At 42.4% G+C, this 24,324-nt stretch overlaps 1 protein-coding gene and 1 pseudogene across 3 annotated transcripts in view; both read left to right on the forward strand.

Annotated features, from left to right (window-relative positions):
* TMCC1 (transmembrane and coiled-coil domain family 1) overlaps window positions 1-24,324 on the forward strand; it is a 162,657-nt gene that overhangs the window by 104,011 nt on the left and 34,322 nt on the right. The gene's annotated exons all lie outside the window — the stretch shown is intronic.
* On the forward strand, window positions 23,591-23,707 carry LOC136643526 (5S ribosomal RNA; annotated as a pseudogene).

Genomic DNA, 24,324 nt, shown 5'->3' on the forward strand with positions numbered 1-24,324 from the left:
GAATTTTCTATGACCCTCGGATAAGTCGGGGGCTAAACTTAGGGGGGTGTGTCTGACTCAGTGACATGCGAAGGTCATGTGGCACCCAGGGCCCATAAATTTTTGGCACGTCCCATACAATGAAATAAAAATTAAATAATATATTCTACAATCAATTCAAATATATACACTGTCAATCTCTTGCTATGAAATTCAGCGTGCTCTGACCTCACAATTTATCTCCACTTTTAACTATTGAAAGAGGATGAGGTGAAGGAAGACCACTGGAAATAAGGCAAGAATTAGCAGCCATCAAAGCACCTATTCCACCTAAAGGAATTATTCTCTCTCTCCTGACCCTTTCAAACTTTAATGTATTACTAGTAAGGATCAAGAAAATATTCAGAGATAATTTCTCAAGCATAAGATTATTCACACACACCTCCGGTGGTTAATGTAGCATCAAAAGCCTCTAGGAACACATATACAAGAATTTAATTTAAAATATCTGTATTATAATAAACAGACAACTAGCAAGGCTGCAAGAACGCAACTAGTAAAAAGCCAAAGTGTGAAGTACAATAGAGCAAGCCAATAAGATTATTCACACACAACCCCATGTGGGGGGTGGGGACCTCAGGGGAGTAGGAAAGACAAATAATTTAATGGCTAGTTTGCAAGAAGACACTAATCTATGGTTGTGGGTGGGGGAAGTAAAGAACCACATTAGTAATAATTAAATTATTATTTACACAAAGGTTATAAAGATAAACTAATGTAGCTAAATGATTCAGTTTTCTGGAATCAGATAAATGTAAACTCTTACCTTTTTAAATTAAATATATACTTTCAGGTCCTCTTTGTTGCTCTGTATTTTCTTCCAATGCTTTGAGGCCTAGTGAAGAGGACAGAACAGAACCAAACATACCCATCCACATACAAAAACAAAACTGAAACCTTTTTCTTTTCTTGTGACAATAGCAGCACCTCCTAAAGGAAAAAATGCATCTTGTTCTTGCATTGTAGAGTTCAGTTTGTAACCTAGGACTTGCTTGTCCTCATTGCACAGAAATTAGAATAATCTGATACCATATATTTTTTTTAGAAATGATTTGGAAAATATTTGAACACCTGGTCTTAAAATATTTTATTCATCATGTTAAAATAAAACATTCCATAATCATTTTTTTTTCTTTTTTTCAATTTTTCTTATTTTTCAGAAAGCAAAAAAGGCTTCAGGAAGAAAACGGAGAAAACTGGTTTTTTTCTGGGCCTTCACATCTCTATGAGTGCACAGTCTTCTTTGTTTATTTCCAGTAAAATTTTTCTTTTTCAGTAAATATACCAATAAAATCTTGTTAAGATTCTCCTGCCTTGCATTGAGACTTGAGAATTCTGTCTTACTTTCAGAAAGTCTCACCTTTATTGCTAACATTGCTTTTCCCTGGAGTATGAAAGTGGTGGAAGAGGAAAAGTGCAAGTGTCGTACCCTGCCCCGAAGGATAGCGCCAGTTGGTAGACAGGAGTGGGTCTGTCCAGTGCCACTGAGACCAAATAAGCAAGACACTGAAAGGTGGAAGGCTATGAAGGCTGTTTATTGTTTCAGCAAGGCATGCCTGTGGCCTCTGGGAAGCTCAGCAAATCCAGAAGGCCCTTTTCAGAGGTGTGGGACACCTTTTATACAATTCTCGGCTCTTTGTCTGAAATCTAGATTTCCTATTCGCTGAAAATCCGCATCATAGATGGGGCAAATTTCTAATAGGCTATAGATAACATTAGAGACACCTGATAGGTGTGTTTTCAGGTTACAGGTTTCCATAAAAGGCAAAATTAGGCATTTAAACATATTGAATTACAAAGTATTCAAAAACCGGTAGGGTGTGCTATGATTCCATTTACCCAGTGTTGACCCAGTGTTGAACCTTATTCACATCCATCATTTCAATTAAGAGTATTTTTGACATGTCCTCTTACCAACCTCATTAAACGAGAGCAGTATAACACAAAGACAGGTGTGAAGGCCGACTTCATAAGATATTTTCTTGGCAGAACTTACTCATCCCTTATTAGAATGGCCTGGTACGAGCGGCCTATCTTATCGTCTCATTTCTGTGTGTTTGTAAAGCAGTGTGGGGCCCTCTGCCAACTTCTGCAAGGCAAAGGCTTCTAAACTTCTTTTGTCAAGTGTCTCTTAAGACTTCTAAAATTAAGCAACCTTTTGGTTCCTTAAGACTATGTCTCCATAAGTGAATTACAATTTGGGGTAAGACTATCTTGTCCTAGCTTTATCTATATGTGCCTTTTTCTGTTTTAGTTGCAATTCAAACAAAGAGCCTTCAAAGGCAGAAGTTTCCCTGGTACTTTCTACTTCGTCCCTCTCATCTTCTTGCCCCCTCCTTACTTTCAAAGAGGGAGTAGCCTTGTCTCACTTTGACTTGTTCAAGGATGCTTGCTTTTCTAATTAAAATGTGTGCTGTCTTCTAAAGTTCATCTAAAGTGGTTAGCTAGTTAGACACTTTGTTAGTTTGCCAAGAAACATTGCCAACTGATAGGACTACCTTGACATTTTAGCAGAGCAATTAATTCAGTAGAGCAGTTAATTTTTTTAAACTTTCCCCTAAGTTCATGCTTTCCCTGTCTTCTTCTTTCCTTATCCTCCCTCCCTTCTCTGTTACACTGTACTGATGGTTGCTACAAGTTTGGTCTTGGGAGGAGGAGTTCTGAGACAGATAAGCAGGCATCACAAGGATTGTGCTGTAGCCCACAAAAGGGACAGCTCTTATGCTCCTCTCAGCACATCCAAACTTATGTGGATGACCAGTCGTTTCAACAATTTAACATGTGATGTTTAAAACTTAGTACAGTGTATTCCTATTTTTGTTGTTCTTCTGTTGGATATTTATTTTGGATAAAATTTTGTGAAGAAGCTTTATTGGTCTGGCATGTCATCCTCTCCGTAGCAGATTATATCCCTCCCAGCAATTTTCTTTTATTCAGTTCTTTTCCCAGAATTTTATATAACAAGTCTCTTTGAAGGGTTGTGCATTCCATAAATAGTTGCACTTTTCTGTACACACAAGTATTCTGAACAATGCGGACTTCTGTGTAAGTCAAAAACAATGACTTCTGCAGAAAAAAAATTCTTTATTTGGACCAATGTTTTGTAACACATTGGAAGCAAAGCCACAAGAAACCAACGGCCCAATCCTACCCCTGGCCAGCGCTGGTCTCCCGCATGCTGACCAGAAGCGTCTGTTGCAAACATGCCATAAGGCACCAGAAGGGAGGCCCCAGCAGGGAGCAGGGAGGCCAGTGCCAATGGGCTTTGGGCTCTGCACTGACCAGATAACCACTGGGAGCCAGTAGCAATAACTTCCCCACCAAGCTGTGGGGAGGTGTTTCAGGGTGAAGTCAAGGAGGGGGTGAAACTGGGTGGGGGAGGGTGGACAGGATGGGGAGGTTCAGGCCCTGGAGGGGGCAGGAATGGCAGCGGAGGCTGCCACCAGATCCTATCCTCCTTCCCGTGCCTCCAAAACCTACACTGGTCTACTCAGTTCTGCCCCACCAATTGAGCTAGCACAGATCCAAGTAGACTCATGGAGGCTGCCAGGGCCCAACATGGGGTAAGGGGACCGATGCTTCCTTACCCCAAGGAGAGCTCTGACTGCCTCTGTGGTCCCGCAGGATACAGTAGTGGCCATTTCAGCCCTACTGTACTTCGTGACAGGCACCCAGTTAGGATTGGGTTGTAAATGCTTATAACTAGCTCTTTACAAATTCTAATCTGTAGAGACTTGAAGATGGAAGAATGCCATTTCCCCAGGTTTCATACACATCTTGTATTTTCCCCATTGTGGTCAAACAGCTTTGGCAAGAGGAACTATAGCTTTTTGTGTGCACTTTTAACTTCAAAAGATGCAAAAACATCAAACAAGAGTGGAGCAGGAAAAATGTGTGCATCATACCAAGTTACCAGTTTATGCAGGGAAGATGAATGTTGAACTATGTTTTGTGCTATACTTGTAGTTCATTTTGTGAAATGGGGAAAATATATATATATATATATATATGTAGTTGTCTCCTGTTTGGCTGCCTTATCCATTCTACTTTGCATTTCCACATGTCTTGAAGTTACATGCAAGAAATTGTTTTCTCTTGAAATCACCTGGCCATTGAAACACATGCCTTGGTAACTTCCAGACCAGACTGTTTGTGGGACTGAGTTTGAAGACTGGAAAATTCAGTTAGTTCTAAATACAAACATCTAATTCATGTGAAGGAATTAAAGGGAGCACATCACACCAGTGCCAGAACTACTACATTAGGTATAGCTATTATTTCCAATACAGTTCAGAGTGCTGGTTTTGAGCTTATGACCCTGACTCCATCCATGGGAAGGACCATTTCTCTGAACAGTGTCATTTACCATTCCCCTGTACAGTGTAAGTCTGTACATTCTGAATATCATTTGATGAGCTTACTTAGAATTACTTATTTGTCTGAAATTGGATCAGAGAGAACGAGGATGAGGGATTTTACAGCAGTGGCTCCCTTCTCCTTTTGAAACTCCTTTCTCAAGAGTCCTTGCATGACATTCTCACTTTTTTCCAAAATGCAGTCAAACAGTTTGTATATCACATTGTTGTTTTTGCCAACCTGTGCATGTGTGTGTTTGCTGCTTATAGATCACTTTTGAAGTCTTGGATTTCAGCTGTCATATGATATTAAATACGTATCAAATGTATATGTATTTGATATACATCAAATATAAATAGTTGATGTATATTTTTAGGATTATTTTATTTGTTGTAAGTCCCTCTGAGAAACCTATGGTGATTTGGGAGGAAGGGAATGCCTGAAGCCAGTGCCATCCCACTTTTCCTGATTTGTCTCTATGACAGGGTCAAAATTGAAAGACTGCTGCCACCATGAGGCCAAAGCCAGGCAGAGCAATACTGTTCACAAAAGCTTCCTTCCAATTAGAGCAGTGGTTCTTTTTAGCAGCAGGACCCAATCTGTTGGAACCCACCAGAAGTGATGTCATGGCCAGAAGTGACATCAACAAGCAGGAAAATTTTTAACATCACCCCACAACAAAATAAAATAAAATAAATTAAATAAAGTAAATTAAAAGTTTACAATAAGTTTAAGTTTAAACATTTAGAAGCCCTTCCAAACCCTCCCAAGCAGTTGCTGTCTGTTAAAAAAAAATCCCACTGCAATCCTATCCACACTTACCTGGGAGTAAGACCCATTGACTGTCATTGTTAAAAGCATAGACACAGTAACCTGTTCAAAGTACATATCTGTAGCATTTCCCAAAATGCAGTCACACACTATGATAGCATTAAGTATAATATATTAAAAATAAAATGCACATTAAAGGAATTGGGAACCCATCTGAAATTGGCTCATGAGCCACAGTTTGAGAAATGCTGATTTAAAGCAGTGGACTTCAACTTTTTTGTGCCAAATGAAGGAAATATGTGAGTGAGGAACCCACTTTCGATCCCACATCCTGTCCCAGGACCTTATCTGCCCACCTCACCCTCATTGCCACCCTCCTCCCACCCTCGTGGTGTCCTCACAGCACTGTTCACTGTAACCAAATGTTCTTATTAAAGAGAGCAAAAAAAGCTACCATGGTCTGCCACTAGTGATAGCAATTTAAGCAAATTTCTAAGAAATTTAGACTGGGACACAATCTTCTGGTACTTGAAGGGGGTACACCAGATGACACCCTCTTTACCTGGTGATGCTTTAGTCTAGTGGTCTTCATCCTTTTTCATTCCAATAAGTTGCTATGACCCCATAACGGAGGCTTTGGTGTCCCATTGGGGTCCTGAACTTAAGATTACAGAACACTGATTTAGAGAATTCTCCCCAAACCTGTCCAATAGCACATAGTCAGGGTTCAAGAATGACCAGGGCAAGGCTTTAATGGAGTTCAAGCAGTTATAGTCAGGTAAATAGTTAAACAGAGTTTAATAAAAATACAAAAAGTGAGGGTTGAAGAATATATGGAAGAAGTAAAACATGCAGGCTTCTAAATTTGTTTGGGCATTAACAATGCCCATAGATGGTTTTCAACCAAAAAAAAAACAACTAAAAAGCAATTTCCGAATTCATCTAAAAGTCACTGTTTTCTAACTGTACTAAGGACCTCATGGGGGGTGGGGTGCAGGGGGTGATTTATACCCAGGGGCAGGGTCAAAAGGGAGACCCAGGAACCGAAGGAGTGAGCCAAGAAATTTCCTGGAATCTTACATTTGCCAATCTCACTCAGGCTCACTGTGTAAGTAAATCTTATAAATGGCATCATTTCCAGTTTGTCTTCTACTATTCCATTTTGTCTTTTAAGCAAATACTTCATATTTGAAAAATAGCATGGATACTTGTGCTGCTTTGAACTGCTGTCAAAAGTACCTGCGTATTTTGTTTTAATAAAAATGTTTAGCCTTAAATACTGTTGACTTTTACCTTGGAAATGTTTCCCGGCTACTAGACAGATGGGGTTGGTCTGTGGTGTTCCCCTAATTCTGCTGTGGTGTTCCCTTATTCTGTCGTAGTATGCATATTGCCCCAGAGCTTACTGATCCATATCCTACAGTGCTGGTCGCTGGTGATAAACCGTAGTTATGTAATTGAAACATTTTTTAAAGCAGGTTTTTATATTGTTAATAATCTTATGTAAAATATATTGTTCTTCGTATTCAGCATCCACATAATCTTTGTCATTTTTCTAGAATGAGAGAGAGACTGTTGAATTCCGTGTAACGCTTTCAGCAAGTATTTTTCCATGGATAGAAAATGGAACAATGGAATCTGCCCTTAGCAAGGAACTGGGGTGGGGTGAGGGGTTGGGAAACGACTGCTTCATTGTAACAGGCACAATAATGTGAGTGGTGATACACATAAGATGGAAATCCAGCCTACACATTCACTGAGCAGTCTATTCTTCCCTTTCTACAGGTGATTTTTACTTGCCTGACTGGCTCTCTGAATTTTCCTGCTGTTTCACTGGAATGCAATATTTTCTTTAACTGATCTTTAATTTTTTTAATGAATGATCCTGTATTTGCAACTCTTACTCAACCAGATTTGTTACATGCATTGTTAGGATGTTTGTGTGTGTGTGTTAAGTCTTGAGGGCATTGTGAAGGTCAGGCGAAAAATATTATTTCAGTTGTTAAATATTGCTGGGAATGATATATAGAAATGTTTACATTATTTCTGGTCTTAGAGATTTTTGCCCTTCTGTTGCTACTGCTTTCATTCTTAGATTACTTCATTCTGGCCCTAGCCTTGTTTCAACAAAGGCTTTACACTGTTCCCTCTCCATTTTTCCCAACTAATTGGTTCCAAACAGACTTGGAAATGAGCCTTCCCTTGTTCTTATAGTCATATGAACATTCAATCTCCAAAGTTTTTAAGCTGTGTAAGCTTTGTTAGTTTGATCCTCCTCCATTTACTTTCCACTCCACTAAGCAACTTTAGATCTGGGAAGATGCACTGAAGAGAGAGAAAAATGACAGTTTGTTTGGATCTAGTATGTCACTAAATGTAATGTAAGGATTACATTGCTGGAAACAGAGATGGGACAGAGGGTTTTTTGGAGCATACATGGGCTGTGTTGAAGCTCAAACCTTCCATAGTACTTCCATCAAACTTTTACACACTACTTCAGAAGTTTAACATTCTCTTAACGGCCTTTGACATGTAAGAGTGTGTGGTAGTGTCCTGCATTACAGAACTACTGTTTTGCTGCTTTTGTACCAGTGTTTAAAATGTTTTGTATTGTGTAGTGTTACCTTGTCAGTAAAAAAAAACTGAACAGCAAGAAGGTAAGAGATGGAGGTGGATCCACAAAATTGGCAATGTTTAACCTGTAAGAGTGTGTCTGAATGATAAGTGAAAACACTTGGAATTTTGTTTAATGCAGATTGCACCAGAGCTTTGGGGAGGAGTCCATCCTTCCATGTGGGAGGGGGGAGGCTAATACTTCAGCCTCCAGAAAATGAAGTTTAATACATCTCGGAAAGTAAGTTTGAACTGTGTGTTTTCTTAACGAAGGCAAAGCTGAGGATGGTATGTTGACTGAAGCTTCTTGTTAAAATTACTGTATATAAGATGTGTTTAGGCTGCATTTTAGTCTCCCAAATGCCATAGATATTCAAATAAACATGCTTATTTCAAGCTTTTATGGCTTTATTTTTTTTTAATTGTATTACTAGTTTGCAGCTTGCCTCTTCTTTTGGAAAAGGACATTCTTTGTGTTAAACACTTTTAAAATAATTTTTGTAGGATCGGTTTTTTTTAATCCAGAAAATGATTGACATAACAAAAAATGATTCACACAACACCAGAACCAGGGGACATCCACTAAAATTGAGTGTTGGGAGAATTAAAAGAAAATTCCCAGCATGTAGTCTGTGGAACTCCTTGCCACAGTGGTGATGGAATCTCACCTAGATGTCTTTAAGAGGGGATTGGAAAATTTCTGGAGGAAAAGTGCATCATGGGTTACAAATCATGATAGCTGTGTGCAAGCTCTTGATTTTAGAAGTAGACTACTGCTGAATGCCAGATGCAGGGAAGGCACCAAGATGCAGGTTGTGTCTTGCTGTCTTGTGTGCTCCCTGAAGCATTGCTGGGCCACTCTGCTATACAGAAAGCTGAACTAGATGGGCCTTTTGTCCTGATCCAGCGAGATCTTCTTATTTTCTTATTGCTTTGGAAACCAAACTGTGTCTATGGGGCATACCTTCACTTCCTTGCAGTGCAGTCTGTATATAATGTAAGAGCACTGGAACTTCTAACATTGCTTTCAGTAATAAAATATTTTGGAATAGCTGCAAAGGGAGACACTTGGGTTGCATTCATATAAGAAGGGCTCATAGTGGAAATGGATATTAAAAAATGCCACTGAAGGAAAGTGTTGTGGAAATGGGAAATTCAAGAGGAGTCTCTATAGGCAAATGTTTGGTTTTTTCACAAAGCATTTTATAATAGAAGTTGGGAAAGTTGATTTGGGATTGGTGGCAGTGCAGGCTTGTTTCATTCCCTGCTTGGCTTTCATTGGTTTACTAAACCTAATTATGTGAGCCTTCAGATGATCAAGCACAGAGGGTGCGTAGAATTTACATATCTCTGGAATATCTTCAGATTGTTTAATATCTTTGTTTGTGAAACTGGCAGTATCTCATGAAGAAAGATCACTGCATATTGGGAGTCTAAAGATCACTGATCTATAAAAGTCTGTCTAGGATAGCCAGCAGCCTTCTTCACATCATCTGCATTATCAATTAAAATGAATATTAATTCCTTCTTGACTTTTAAAACATGTCTTGAGATTGTTATCAAGAGCTCAACTGCACTTCTGTACTGTTTTGTGTCAGCCATGGATCTGCCTAGAAAAGCAGAAGCAGGTATTGTATTGTGGGAGATCTAAATTACTTCCCAATTCTTTCCACTGAGTATCTTTGTATGGCCAAGAAACAGAGTATTTTGCATTAGTGCAGTGCACTAGACCAGCTGTCTCCAAACCCTAGGACCACTGCACACTGAAAAGCCCTTCTTCATCCCACACAGCACTTATCATTCTTGCACCAAGCAGCTGCATCTGCCCAGAAATCCAGGGGCAGAGCCTGCTGGGGTGATGGGCAGGAGAAGTGGCTGCCCAGCATGAGGTTCTGGGAAGAATGGAGGCAAAGTTATGAAGCTGTTGCATGGAATGGTAAACGCTGCACAGGACAGGGAAGAACTTTTCAGTGCGCTGGATCTAGCCCACAGGCAGTAGTTTGGAGTGCACTGCATTAGTCTGTGTTTAGCAGTGCTAGCATATTAATCAAGAACCCATGTATCATAATCAGTTTGAGACTCTGGGCTTGCTCTTTGAGCCAATAGCATGCTATGTTTTAATGCAACCCTGATTCCACAATTTTTCCATTCTTCACCTGGTAGGTGTTAGGAGAGGACTGAGTTCAGGAATCTCTATGTTGATAGTTGCATGGCTGACTTTGTTTAGTTTTCTATCTATCCCAGCTGGCACTTGCATTAGTGGCTTTCTCATGCCATTCAGTTCATTCTTCCAAAGTGGTTTTAGCTTGTCAATTCAGGGAGCAGGACTAAAGGAAGTAGTTATTTGGGTTATGAATTCCCAGTTCTTCAGAAATGAGTTGGAAATAAGGTCTGGACTGCATCCTTGAGGTCTGGGATGCCACAGGTTTCAATTCTGTCCCCCATGCTATTTAACATCTACATGAAACCGCTGGGAGAGGTCATCCGGGGATTTGGAGTGGGGTGCCATCAATATGCTGATGACACCCAGCTCTATCTCTCCTTTCCTCCAGACTCCAGGGTGGCGGTTGAGGTCCTGAGCGCTGTCTGGAGGCAGTGAGGATCTGGATGGGGGCTAACATGCTGAAATTAAATCCGGATAAGACAGAGGCTCTCCTGGTTCGGAAATCCTCGATGCAGGTGCTGGAATATCGGTTTGTGCTGAATGGGGTTGCACTCCCGCTGAAGTAGCAGGTCCGCAGCTTGGGGGTCCACCTGGACTCACAGCTGCTCCTGGATTCTCAGGTGGTGGCTGTGGTTAGGGGGGCCATACTTGGATAGTGCAGATCTGGCCACGGTGATCCATGCTACGGTGACATCGAGGCTAGATTATTGTAACGTGCTCTATGTGGGGCTGCCCTTGAAGACGGTTCAGAAACTGCAACTAGTGCAGAATGCAGCAGCCCGTGTAGTTACTGGAGGTAGGCGGTTTGACTCTGTCGGTCTGCTTCTCCAGTGGCTGCACTGGCTGCCCATTTGTTTCCAGGCCCAATTCAAGGTGCTGGTTTTGACCTTTAAAGCCCTATACTGCTGTGGGCCAGGGTATCTCACAGACCGCCTACTCCCGCACAATCCGGCCGTCCTCTTAGGTCATCAGAGAAGGCCTTTTTACAAGTGCCGCATCCTAAGGAGGTACGTGGGGCAGCGGCAAGGGCCTTCTCAGTAGTGGCACCAACACTATGGAATTCCCTTCCCCTTGACTTAAGAACTGCTCCCACTCTTGAAACTTATTGGCAAGGCCTGAAGACGCTTCTATTTAGACAAGCCTTCTGAGTTCCTGGCCTTTTGAACATCTCTTAATATTTTTTAACATCTGTTTACAGGCTTGATCCTTTTTTAAATTTGCTGCGCTATGCTTTTATCTGACTAGCTTTTATCTGACTACTGTTTTTACAATATGTTACAATGTTATTTTTTATCTGTTTTAAACTATGTTTTTAATGTGTTTTAACCTTGTTTTGTAAGCCGCCTTGAGTCCCTTCGGGGAGAAAGGCCGGGTAAAAATTAATAATAATAATAATATGTTGGAATATACTTCCACATAGTGCCTTGTGAAGAGTGATGTTTTGCTGACTTGGATGTCTGAATCTCTGACACTTCCAGTTTGGTATAAAGGCTAATAGAAGCCACCAGATTCTAAATTTGAGGCTGAAAACTCTGTGGATTCCCTTGCATCCACATTTTAGGCACCAATACATGTTAACTGCCCAGTTCCAGAGCATTCTAAACCCAGATGACTTGGCATGGGGAAGGAGACCAAGGCTTGTGCAAGTAGCATTAATTTCTTACAGTATCCAGGATCATGCTGAATGTTTGTTTAAAGTGTCATGTAATTGACTTAAAGGTCTGTGCTCTGTAGCTTTAAATTTGAGTGCCGGTGATCTTGCATTTTTAAAAAAGCAGTGTTCTCTGCTGAAGAAGGATATACCATATGTGTGCTCAGTGTAACTGTTCATTTGCATCAGTGGTACTGGAGCACACAGAGCTGCTTGTTTTGGCAGATTGTTTATACAGCAAGTGTCCAGAGCTCTTTCAATCTTGCAGATGTAGAGAGCAGAGTAGCCAGTCCGGGAGATAGCCCGAGCAGTACCGAGCCCTGGACAGGACGTTGCAGGTGGGCCATGCAACAATGTTTATGTGGTGCTGCTGTACCTGTGTGTGCTGTGAAAATAATTTCTGTGAGCCTGTCAAGGTGAGATAATCCAGAAAAGCGTAGTTGCATCCCATTTGGCTGTTCTATTTAAAACTACACTAGCAACTGACATTAATAAGTAATTCAGTTTTTTCCCCCTTGCTAACTTGGCTTTTCTGTAATCCTGTAGTTGTTTTACCATCTGTAATTAAGAAGCTTGGAAGTTTGAGAACCTCCTGTCTGAGTGAGTGTTAATCTTGATTATAAGTGGCATGTTCTCTTGTAGAAGAGAGGATTAGTAAAATCAATATGTCAGATGGATGTTTTGGTCAAGCAGCTCTTTTGATGCAAATGCTTGCTTTGCTTCCTCAGCTATAAATGTGCATTTCATGGGAATATACTGCAGAATCATCCTTGGTGCTGACGAAGGAGCAGGTATAGGCAATATACCATTGTCATTGAAACTGTGACCCTCAGAAATAAAATTTTAAAAAATCTAATCACATTTGGCTTTTTAAAACTCTCACACAAAGCACAGTACACAAACATGTATAGAAATAAATGAAAAAGCAAACCCCTGCCTGTTTCTATTAATGAAAATACTGAACTTCGTCTTGTTTCATGGAAAAAGTCATATATGTACAGGATTATGAAATTCTTAAGCTTGCTATTAACCTGCAAGTTCAGAACTTACAGAGTACAGAGGGGTACAGAGAATATGTTTCACATTTTGATAACTCTGTATCAAGAGATCATTGTCTTGGTTTACAGGGTATCCTAGATTATAGGAAGCACATGGTCAAATAATTGTACAATGACCCATAGTTATTAAGGTAATATAAATCTTCTCATATTTACACAGACATGGTGTGTTCTGAGTAAACTGTTTCCTTAAGAAATGTCCTTGTCATCTGTATATAGAGTGGTGGCACTGGTACTACCAATTGAAGCATTCAGTTAGAAAAAACTGTGTGATAGAAAATAACTGCAGAAGAACCTAGATCCACAGGATATTCTTGAAAATGTGAATTTACAAATTTGTCAGTCATGTTTATCACTCTTGGGGTGGGGTATACTCTCAATAATCTTGGAGGGAAGCTTGTGTACCTGGTGAAGTATATTAATGAGGGCTTTGACGGGCCGTATAACATACAAGGATGATATCTTGTCCATCACTGACTGTCTGAACTCTATTTCTGAGGTTATGTGTTGTTGTTGAGTTGTGTCCAACTCTTCATGACCCTATGGACCACAGCACGCCAGGCCTCCCTGTCTCACTGACTTCCGGAGTTAGTCCAAATTCATGTTCATTGCCTTGGTGACTCTATCTAACCATCTCATCCTCTGCTATCCCCTCTTCCTTTTGCCTTCAATTTTTCCCAGCATCAGGATCTTTTCTAAAGAGCCGTCCCTTCTCATGATATGACCAAAATATTTAAGCTTCAGCTTCAATATCTGTCCTTCCAATGAACAGTCAGGATTGGTTTCTTGTAGGATTGAGTGATTTGATCTCCTTGCAGTCCAGGGGACTCTCAAAAGTCTTCTCCAACATCATAATTCAAGGTTATGTGAAACAGTCTAAAAATTTAAAAAAGTAGAGAGTTAGTGAATTGCTAGGACTAGCTTCTTCATCGGCTCCTTAAGGAGATGTGAAAGTGACTGGCTACTCATTGAGCTCTGTACTGTTTGGAATGACTTTCATAAATCTTTAAATGTTGAGCCCTTATTACTTGTTGCATTTTGGTGGTTTGAAACTAGTAGATTTTATATTAGTAGAGAGAAAAATATGTATGTAGAGAGTGCAGAATGTAGCTTTTCTATTGCTTTATCTCCTTTTACCAAGACTTGAAAGAATTTCACATCATTGTGAAAGCATACTTGACTACAGGCTAATAGCTTTGCTGTTCTGTGAAGCTGTCTGTTAGGGTCTAGTAAATGTGATGAGCCTGCTTCCATCTTAAATCACTCTGGAATCTTGTGTTACATCTCTGTGTTTGCATGTGCCTGGTTTGGTAAGCACCATTGTCTGATTGATATAGTCATTATTCAGGAATAAAGATCATAACTATGTAGGCTGGCTACAGTCATTCTGATCATAACAGGAAGTCATCTAACTTGAAATGAAACAGTAGTATGTACTCCCTGTTTCAGCTGGAATGTCGATAGGGAGAAGTAAGTCCATTCTTTCTGGCCTGTATTGAACCTTCCCTTTTTGGGCTAGGTGACCAAGTGAGTGGTGACATCTCAACATCAGAGATCTTTGGATGAAGCTAATTATCTGGATCCCTTTCAATCTGGCTTCAGGCCAGGCTTTGGAATGGAGATTGCTGTGGTAGCCTTGGCAGATAACCTGCATCAAGGACTAGCCAGAGGGATTCCTTCCCTGCTGGTCCTCCTAGACCTCTCAGTGGTTTTTGACTCTGTTTATTTACTTACCTTTGCCTCCTTGAGAAAGGCGTTCACTGAACTGCGTTTTCAAACTAAGCCAACTGCGGTTCTAGATGGCAGATATATGTCCATTCCCAGGCATTTGAGGCTTTGTATTTGCGGAGCAGGACAGATTGAAGATATTGTACATTACCTGCTTCATTGTCAGCTTTATCAACATTCTAGGGTAAGATTTTTGGAGCCTATTTTGGCTACCCTTCAAGGGGAGAACACACTTACGAAATTGTATTGGTTACTTTCCGATTGTGACCCATCGGTCACCTATAGTGTGGCGTTGTTTGCTAAAGCTGCCAGAACTATTCGTGCCAACTACCTGGGGGAAATAGCGGTAGATTGTAAAGGAGATTCCTTAATATGATGGGTGTAGGTGCCTTTTGTGCTTGATTTTGACCTAATTTTATCATTTTATCATTGTTTGTATCTTGATGTATTTTTGGATTTACATGTTTTATCTTATTGTGACGGCTATTAGCTAATACAATAAACAATATTTGACTTGACTTTGACTTTGACTCTGTTGACCATGGTGTCCTTCTGGACAGGTTAGCAGAGTTGAGGCTTAGAGGCACTGTTCTGCAGTGGTTCCATTCATTCTTGGCTGACCAGGTCCAGACAGTAGTGTTGGGTGGTATCCTTGCTCAAGGAAAGTATTGAAGAGTTGTATTCTTCCATGTTAATACTTTTACACGTTGCTGAGCTAGACTTTGAACTGCTAGAAATGTTACAGTCAGACTCATTTGTTTGGAATAATGAACTCACAATGTGAAATTATTTACAATTAAAACATGCTCTGTTTCTAACAATCAGATTTAAACCAAGAAGAGCAAGCATTGCTTATTTCATTTACCTCAGTACATGTGCCAAACTCTTTGGGGCGGGGAGGGGGAATCATCAAATGTCTATAGCTAGTTCTGTTTTCATTTTGAAAATAATTGTACTGATCTTTCAGATGTGGGGCTTTCATCTTTTCTTAGTGTTGGCTGTGGAATGCTGATAATAACATCCCTGGAATTTCCAGTCTTGGAGTCTTTTTTTTTTTTTTGCGAGAGAGAGAGAGAGAGAGAGAGAGAGCACTGACAAAAAAAGTGCTGAACTAGAACTAAACATTTAACTGGATTTCCAGAAAAAAAAAGGTCTGCATAAGCCAACCTGAAATCTCAGATCTTTTGCAGGATTTCTATAGGTTTTCAGTGCCTGGGTCTACCATTATCTTTTTAGCCAACCAAAGTATTGCCTCTTGAGGGTACTAGCAAGTGGAAAATTTGAACAAGAAAACATAGGTGTTTTTTTTTCCTAGTGTCTTCCCCTAAAGGTCCAATTCAGCCTGAGTATCTTTTTAAAGCAGTGAAGGGCCAAATTGCACATTACTTAAAACATGTACTGACCCAGTGTTTTTCTCTGCAGTTGCTAGAATATGTATGTCCAAAATCAGGCAAAATCACATGACGGGGTAGTTTTTTCAGCACTTGTGCCAATTGCTGGTATGATTCACATTACTTAGTGTTGCCCCATGTCACTATGTAGAAATTTCCATTGAAGGTTTCTCTCCCCCCCCCCCCCCATCAGAATAACACAGGCAATGCAATCATTTTCAGCATTGTGGTGAGGGCAAAGTATTAACTTAAGAACATAAGAACAGCCCCACTGGATCAGGCCATAGGCCCATCTAGTCCAGCTTCCTGTATCTCACAGCGGCCCACCAAATGCCCCAGGGAGCACACCAGATAACAAGAGACCTCATCCTGGTGCCCTCCCTTGCATCTGGCATTCTGACATAACCCATTTCTAAAATCAGGAGGTTGCGCATACACATCATGGCTTGTACCCCATAATGCATTTTTCCTCCAGAAACTTGTCCAATCCCCTTTTAAAGGTGTCTAGGCTAGACACCAGCACCACATCCTGTGGCAAGGAGTTCCACAGACCGACCACACGCTGAGTAAAGAAATATTTTCTTTTGTCTGTCCTAACCCGCCCAACACTCAATTTAGTGGATGTCCCCTGGTTCTGGTATTATGTGAGAGTGTAAAGAGCATCTCCCTATCCACTCTGTCCATCCCCTGCATAATTTTGTATGTCTCAATCATGTCCCCCCTCAGGTGTCTCTTTTCTAGGCTGAAGAGGCCCAAACGCCGTAGCCTTTCCTCATAAGGAAGGTGCCCCAGCCCCGTAATCATCTTAGTCGCTCTCTTTTGCACCTTTTCCATTTCCACTATGTCTTTTTTGAGATGTAGCGACCAGAACTGGACACAATACTCCAGGTGTGGCCTTACCATAGATTTGTACAACGGCATTATAATACTAGCCGTTTTGTTCTCAATACCCTTCCTAATGATCCCAAGCATAGAATTGGCCTTCTTCACTGCCGCCGCACATTGGGTCGACACTTTCATCGACCTGTCCACCACCACCCCAAGATCTCTCTCCTGATCTGTCACAGACAGCTCAGAACCCATCAGCCTATATCTAAAGTTTTGATTTTTTGCCCCAATGTGCATGACTTTACACTTACTGACATTGAAGCGCATCTGCCATTTTGCTGCCCATTCTGCCAGTCTGGAGAGATCCTTCTGGAGCTCCTCACAATCACTTCTGGTCTTCACCACTCGGAAAAGTTTGGTGTCGTCTGCAAACTTAGCCACTTCACTGCTCAACCCTGTCTCCAGGTCATTTATGAAGAGGTTGAAAAGCACCGGTCCCAGGACAGATCCTTGGGGCACACCGCTTTTCACCTCTCTCCATTGTGAAAATTGCCCATTGACACCCACTCTCTGCTTCCTGGCCTCCAACCAGTTCTCAATCCACGAGAAGACCTGTCCTCTAATTCCCTGACTGTGGAGTTTTTTCAGTAGCCTTTGGTGAGGGACAGTGTCAAACGCCTTCTGAAAGTCCAGATATATAATGTCCACGGGTTCTCCCGCATCCACATGCCTGTTGACCTTTTCAAAGAATTCTATAAGGTTCGTGAGGCAAGACTTACCCTTACAGAAGCCATGCTGACTCTCCCTCAGCAAGGCCTGTTCGTCTATGTGTTTTGAGATCCTATCTTTGATGAGGCATTCCACCATCTTACCCGGTATGGATGTTAGGCTGACCGGCCTATAGTTTCCCAGGTCCCCCCTCTTTCCCTTTTTAAAAATAGGCGTGACATTTGCTATCCTCCAATCTTCTGGCACCATGGCCGTTTTGAGGGACAAGTTGCATACCTTAGTCAAGAGGTCTGCAACTTCATTCTTCAATTCCTTAATAACCCTTGGGTGGATGCCATCAGGGCCCGGTGACTTATTGATCTTTAATTTATCAATGAGGTCTGAAACATCTTCTCTTTTAACCTCTATCTGACTTAACTCCTCGGTCAGGAGGGGCCGTTCGGGCAGCGGTATCTGCCCGAGGTCTTCTGGCTTGAAGACAGATGCAAAGAACTCATTTAATTTCTCTGCCGTCTCTAAGTCTCCTTTTATCTCCCCTTTCCCTCCCTCACCATCCAGAGGGCCAACCGCTTCTCTGGCGGGTTTCCTGCTTCTAACATATTTGAAGAAGATTTTATTATTCCCCTTAATGTTGCTGGCCATGCGTTCCTCATAGTCTCGCTTGGCCTCCCCTATCACCTTCTTACATTTCTTTTGCCACAGTTTATGTTCCTTTTTATTCTCCTCATTAGGGCAAGACTTCCATTTACGGAAGGAAGCTTCCTTGCCCTTCACAGCCTCTCTAACTTGGCTGGTTAGCCATGCGGGCACCCTCCTGGATTTAGTGGAACCCTTCTTTCTTTGCGGTATACACCTCTGCTGGGCCTCTATTACTGTTGTTTTAAGCAGCCTCCATGCACTCTGGAGAGATTGGACTCTTTTTACCCTCCCTTTCAACCTCCTTCTAACCAGCCTCCTCATTTGAGGGAAGTCCGCCCGTCGGAAGTCAAGGGTTTTTGTGAGAGATTTGCCTGGTATTCTTCCCCCAACATGCACGTCAAAACGGATCGCAGCATGATCACTGTTCCCCAATGGCTCAGTAACGTTTACATCTCTAACCAGGTCCTGCGTACCGCACAATATTAAATCCAGAGTCACCTGTCCTCTGGTGGGCTCCGTGACTAGCTGATCTAAGCCACAGTCATTTAGCACGTCAAGAAATCCAGTTTACTTATCGTGACCAGAACACAAATTGACCCAGTCAATATGAGGATAATTGAAGTCCCCCATGATTACAACCCTGTCCCTCCTTGTCACCTCCCTGATCTATTTCCTCATTTCAAGGTCCCCATCCGATTTCTGGTCTGGAGGACGATAGCACGCCCCCAGTATTACATTGCTGCACAAGCCTGGTAATTTAACCCACAGAGATTCTACGGTGGAGTCGGACCCACCTTCAATCTCTACTTTGCTGGATTCTATCCCTTCCTTAACATAAACGGCCACCCCACCTCCAACACGCCCCTGCCTGTCCCTCCTGTAGAGTTTATAGCCCGGGATTGCAGTATCCCACTGATTCTCCGCATTCCACCAGGTTTCCGTTATGCCCACTATGTCAATATTTTCCCTTGTCACCAGACATTCCAGTTCTCCCACCTTTGCTCGTAGACTTCGGGCATTCGCATAAAAGCATCTGTACACAGAATGCCCCAGGATGCACTGCTTATTCACTCCTTTGTCCCCGCATCCTCTCATTGTGCCAAACCGTCTATCACATCCCATCACACTACCTTTCCCAATTTCTTCTCCTACCCTGCCTTTGTCTTGTTGTTCTCTAACCTCCCCATTCTCATCCCATAGGGATGAGGAGTCCCGAACCGGATGCCCCTCGGCTCCTGTCGGCCTTCCCCCAGGGATCAGTTTAAAAGCTGCTCTGCCACCTTTTTAATGTTATGCGCCAGCAGTCTGGTTCCATTCTGGTTCAAGTGGAGCCCGTCCCTCTTGTACAGGCCCCGCTTGTCCCAAAAAGTTCCCCAGTGCCTAACGAATCTAAACCCCTCCTCCCTACACCACTGTCTCATCCACGCATTGAGACCCCTGATCTCCACCTGCCTAGCTGGCCCTGCGCATGGAACAGGTAGCACTTCAGAGAACACTACCTTTGAGGTCCTGGCTTTCAGCTTCCTGCCTAAAAGCCTAAATTTGGCCTCCAGGACCTCCCAGCTACACTTGCCCACGTTGTTGGTGCCGACATGCACCACAGCCGCTACCTCTCCCCCAGCACTGTCTACTAGCCTGTCTAGACAAGAAGTGATGTCCGCAACCTTCGCACCAGGCAGGCAAGTCACCATGCGGTCCTCACATCCGTCGCAAACCCCCCTCTCTATGTTTCTAATAATTGAATCCCCCACTACAAGAAGCCCCCGACCCCCCTCCCTCCGAGGAGTATCCCGAGTGCATTCGGATACGGGCCCATCCCCTGGAGAAGGGTTCCCCCCTAGGGGATTGTTTCCCTCCTCTCCAGGATGACGTCCTCCAGTCCCGAGACTTCCCACCCGGGCAGCCGAGGAGCTGCACGCCTGAGGTTGGGATGAAGCCTGATCGTCCCCAGAAGTCTCCCCATGGTCCTCCTCTGCCTTCCTGCGCTTCTCCAGGTCGGCCACCAAGGCTTCAAGGGAGCGGACGCGTTCCCTGAGACCCTGGAGCTCCTTGCACCGAGGACACACCCATGACTTATGGCCCAGAGGCATATAATCATACATGTGGCACTTGATGCAGAACACTGGATAGCCCCCACCCTGCTGCTGGCTGTCTGACTGCATAGCTTTTTTGTTGTTGTTGTTTTATTTAGGGGTCCTTTTAAAAACCCTACACTGTATAACAGCCCTCTTCTCAAGGGAAGAGGAAGGGCAGTGTATGGGGCCCTGGCCTCCTCGCCCTGCTGCTGAACTCGCCCAGATGCTAAACTCTCGTGCCTTACCTGGCACTTAGTTCCCGAGGCACTGGGTTCCCAGAGGCCACACTCGTCTGGAGAGAGCCTCACGCGATGGCCGGCCTAGCTTTATACTCCTGGCTGGCTCCTCCTCCCTCCTTCCTTCCTGATTGAAAGGGGGCTGGCCTTCCCAGGTGAGTTTACAAAAGCTCAGGAAGGCAAATGGCTGCTGACGGGCGTAACCTACTCTGCAGGCTCCTGAATGGACTGCTTGGATTAGCCTAATGGGGCTCTTAATGGGTTGGGAATTGCCCCTTACTAGGTTCTTTCCCTCCTAGTTCTGTTCTCTTAGGCTGGACTGTATTAAGATCCCTGTACCCTTCTGCTGTAGTGTCATTGCATTTTGCATGCCTCTCGGCACTTTTTTTTGGAAAGAAAACAGGGTCAGTGCAAGCATTTAAAATAAAATACCATGTGCTTTTTGTCTCTAAGGTCTTGTTTAGGCAAGCATTAAGAAATGGAAAATGACAAAGATATTCTTCAGTGGATTCTTTCATTTATAATGTAAAAAAATCAATGCGTGCATTATTCTACGCAATGTGATTTGCTTCAAAAGCATTTCCACATTGGAAAACTGTAATGAGACTTCCTGTGGTGTGTTGCCTAACAGGCCTTATTTTGTCTGAAGCATGTGGAAGAACATGTCTGTATACATAGGAATATGGCACTCGGTGCAAGTCCAGAGAGCACAGCATGGTTTTGGCAGAACTGATAGCAAGAGGCGTCTGATCCACAGTCTAAGAGGAAGGCCACACTTTTAATTGTCTGTGCAGTGTACTATTATCCCCCCCCCCCCCCCAAATATTATCAGACTTAGAAAGAGCCTTGGCTCTACTCCTTGGAAAATTCCATGAATGACTGCACTTTGCTTGCACAGCACATTTATTTTCATATTTTTATACTACCCTTATTCCAAGGAGCTCAGGGTGGTGTACATAGTTCCTTGCCTCATTTTGTTCTCACAACATCCCTGTGAAACGGAGAGATAATGACAGGTCCAAGGTCATTAAGGAAGCTTTCTGAGTGGGGATTTGAACCTGGATCTTCCAGGTCTAACTCCCAAACCACTGCCCCATCCTGGGGCTCTAACATCTGACCCTGTGACCAAAACCCACATCCTAAGAGCTTCCTGACTGGGAGCAAACAAGCAGTTAAGCAATACAAAATAAAGATCCCCAATAATAGCTTACTTCAACTCCATGACTGGACTCAAAGAGCCATGCTAGCAAAGCAAATGGCCTCCTGAACTAGCTACTGCACCCTCAGCAAAGTGCAAGAACAATGGATGGATCCATTTATGACTAGAGATAAGCCATCAGTGGCCATCAGATCACAAAAGAAAGCTTGAAGGGCTCACAACAGATCCCACAGGATTTTGTGATAGAAAGAGATTAAAAACAGCTGGGTCGCAGGACCCCAAGTGTCTTCATCCTCCATTCCTCATTTTGCATTGTATTGGATGTGTTATACATTGACCTACCAGTGCTGCATTAAGTCACCCCATTCCAGCCATAATCCAAGAACTGACTGTCCCCCATGAGGAGGTCATTTGAGTTTCTGCACAATTGGAGTAAAGGTCCTACACTTAGCTGTTGGTTCCAACTCAGATAATGAAGTTAAACAGAGCAAATGTTATTATCAGAAGATCTTAGTTTGTAGCCTCTAATATGATGGTAACAAGTTGTGAGAGTCTTTAAATGTAAACATTATGCATGGATGCAACTTTTGTTTGATCTCATCTGCCTGCAGCTTCCATACTAAAACAATCTTCAATGCTTGCTTGGATTATGAAATATACAATGGGTATTGTCAATATGCTGAAAACCCTCTACTTTAACCTCTGGTCCAAACTGTGAGTTGACCTGCAATTCCAGGGAGACTCTCAGCCCACTGTTCACGGAATCAGTTCATGGCTAGGCTGGCCCTACTGGAGAGTAGTTGAGAGAGTCTGTGAGCAGGACCTGCTTCAGGAGCCAAAGAAAGGTCCTTTCAATGCCCTGTATACAGCTTCTTGTCCCATGGCTAGCATTTAAAGCTTATTTGCCTCATTTGCAACACAGAATTCAGCACAGAATTTTGCTGTGTGGGGGGAAGTGGCACAGAATATATGTCATCCTGGCTGTAGCTGAGTTTCCTTAGGGTTAGTCTTCAAAAATACGTAGTCTTCCCTATTCATATTATTTAAGTGTTTTTGTCTGGATTATATCATTAGTCTCTCTAATTTAAAATGTTTGCTTTCTTTTTTCTGTAGAAAGCAAGGCAGAGGGCAGTGAAACTGGAACTAGAATTGTGTTTTTTCTAAACTGTGGAGTAACAGCTCCCAAAAGCATGTTTGACTTTACGCAGTTTTTCAGGCTGTGTGGGTTCTGTCTGTATGGTAGTGTCCTCCTGTCTGTGGAGAGTCTGTTTGCTCTGTTCTTGTGGCCACGCCACTGTGTCAGCTGTGTCATGACATCAACTAGTTTGGATCACAGGCAGCATCTGTTATAGTCACTTTCACTTCATGGGTAACCTTAGCCCATTTTTGCCTGCCCCACAAGCGTACACATTTCGTCCCTGTTGTGTATATGACAAAGGCAGAAATGGCTTAAGTTTCATTTCTTGAATGGAGAACACTGTTGAGTGCCTGAGGTAGCCTTGCTTTTTTTTTTTTTTTCTTTGATCACAGATAGGCATGAAGAGGCAGGATATATGTTGTATGTTATACCATATCCAGTAAAGTTTTTGTGGCAATCTAACCATCAGAATAAGAGTTGACTGTGCTACATGGGGAGGAATGCAGCATTTGACCAGCTTCCATAATCTACAAGTGAAGAATTTGGTAAAACTTGCTTTTCCAGTGACAAAGGCACAGGCTGTGGGAAAACTTGGTATTCACAAAAGCCGGAGGGTGATTGTTGTAATAATACTTAGCATTTGTGTAGCTAATCTTCAGAGTTTGCTTCATAAACATTACCCCAGTCATCCTTAAAGCCCTGGAGGCCAGCCAGTATTATTCCTCTAAGGAATGGAGTCTGAGAAAACATGGGCTTGCTACAGCCACCTTTTCGTGAGTTTGGTAAGACTTTACTTGAGGGCTTTCTGGATCACACCTAGCCTCTGCATTATACTATGTACTTGTAATGTCTTGATTTTCCTAAAAGCAGTTTCTGTACCTAGCTTTTGCTGTTTGAAAGGAAATAATCATCCCTGATGTCAAGACTGCATTTTATAATATGTAAGATTTCTGTTTCTGTTCAGCATTTATACCCCATTCAGTATCTCACAAACTTTTAGTTTAAAACAAGACTTGGCAGCAACTGTTACCCTGCACATGCCTGATCTCATCTGATCTTGGAAGCTAAGCAGGGTCAGGCCTGGTTAGTACTTGGATGGGAGACCGCTTGGGAATACCGGGTGCTGTAGGCTTATACCATAGTCTTTCGAGACTGAAGGTTGCCAACCATTTGAGACATACTACCTTTTTAATGCTAACACACTTTGTTTTCTTGCTGGGATTTTGTTGTAGCCTATGTAGATTTCTGTTTGGTAATTTAGTAATTATCACAAAATTTAGTTCATTGTTCTCCAAAAAGTTGGTATCCAAGGCGCACTTTTTTTCCTAAGGAAAAAAATTTTAATACATATTTTAATGTTGGAAATATGCTGCACTCTTACAGCAAGGTTAATTTTTACAGTGTGAAAGACACTTTTTACAGTGTGAAAGACTAAGAATAACTTTACCATCCCTCAGACAAGTTTTCCCTTTGTGTTTTGAGTGAGTTGATATTCTAGACATGGCCCCCTCACTCGAAGATGGCAAGCCCAAACCAGTCATGCATGAAGTGAGTAACCTTGGAGACTGTTGTGTCTCTATATTGCAGTGGTTTCAAACTTACCAAGTCCACGGCATCCTGACCATGGTGGTGTCATCTTGCAAGAAGAGAGTAAGATCTTGGCCTGGTGAGCTGGGAAAGCCACTTGGTGCCCCTGTGAGTGCTCTGTGGTGCAGTTTGGGAACTACCGTATTGGGATGATTGAAAGCT

Source organism: Tiliqua scincoides, chromosome 2 (genome assembly GCF_035046505.1).
Source record: "Tiliqua scincoides isolate rTilSci1 chromosome 2, rTilSci1.hap2, whole genome shotgun sequence".
NCBI classification, from domain to species: domain Eukaryota; kingdom Metazoa; phylum Chordata; class Lepidosauria; order Squamata; family Scincidae; genus Tiliqua; species Tiliqua scincoides.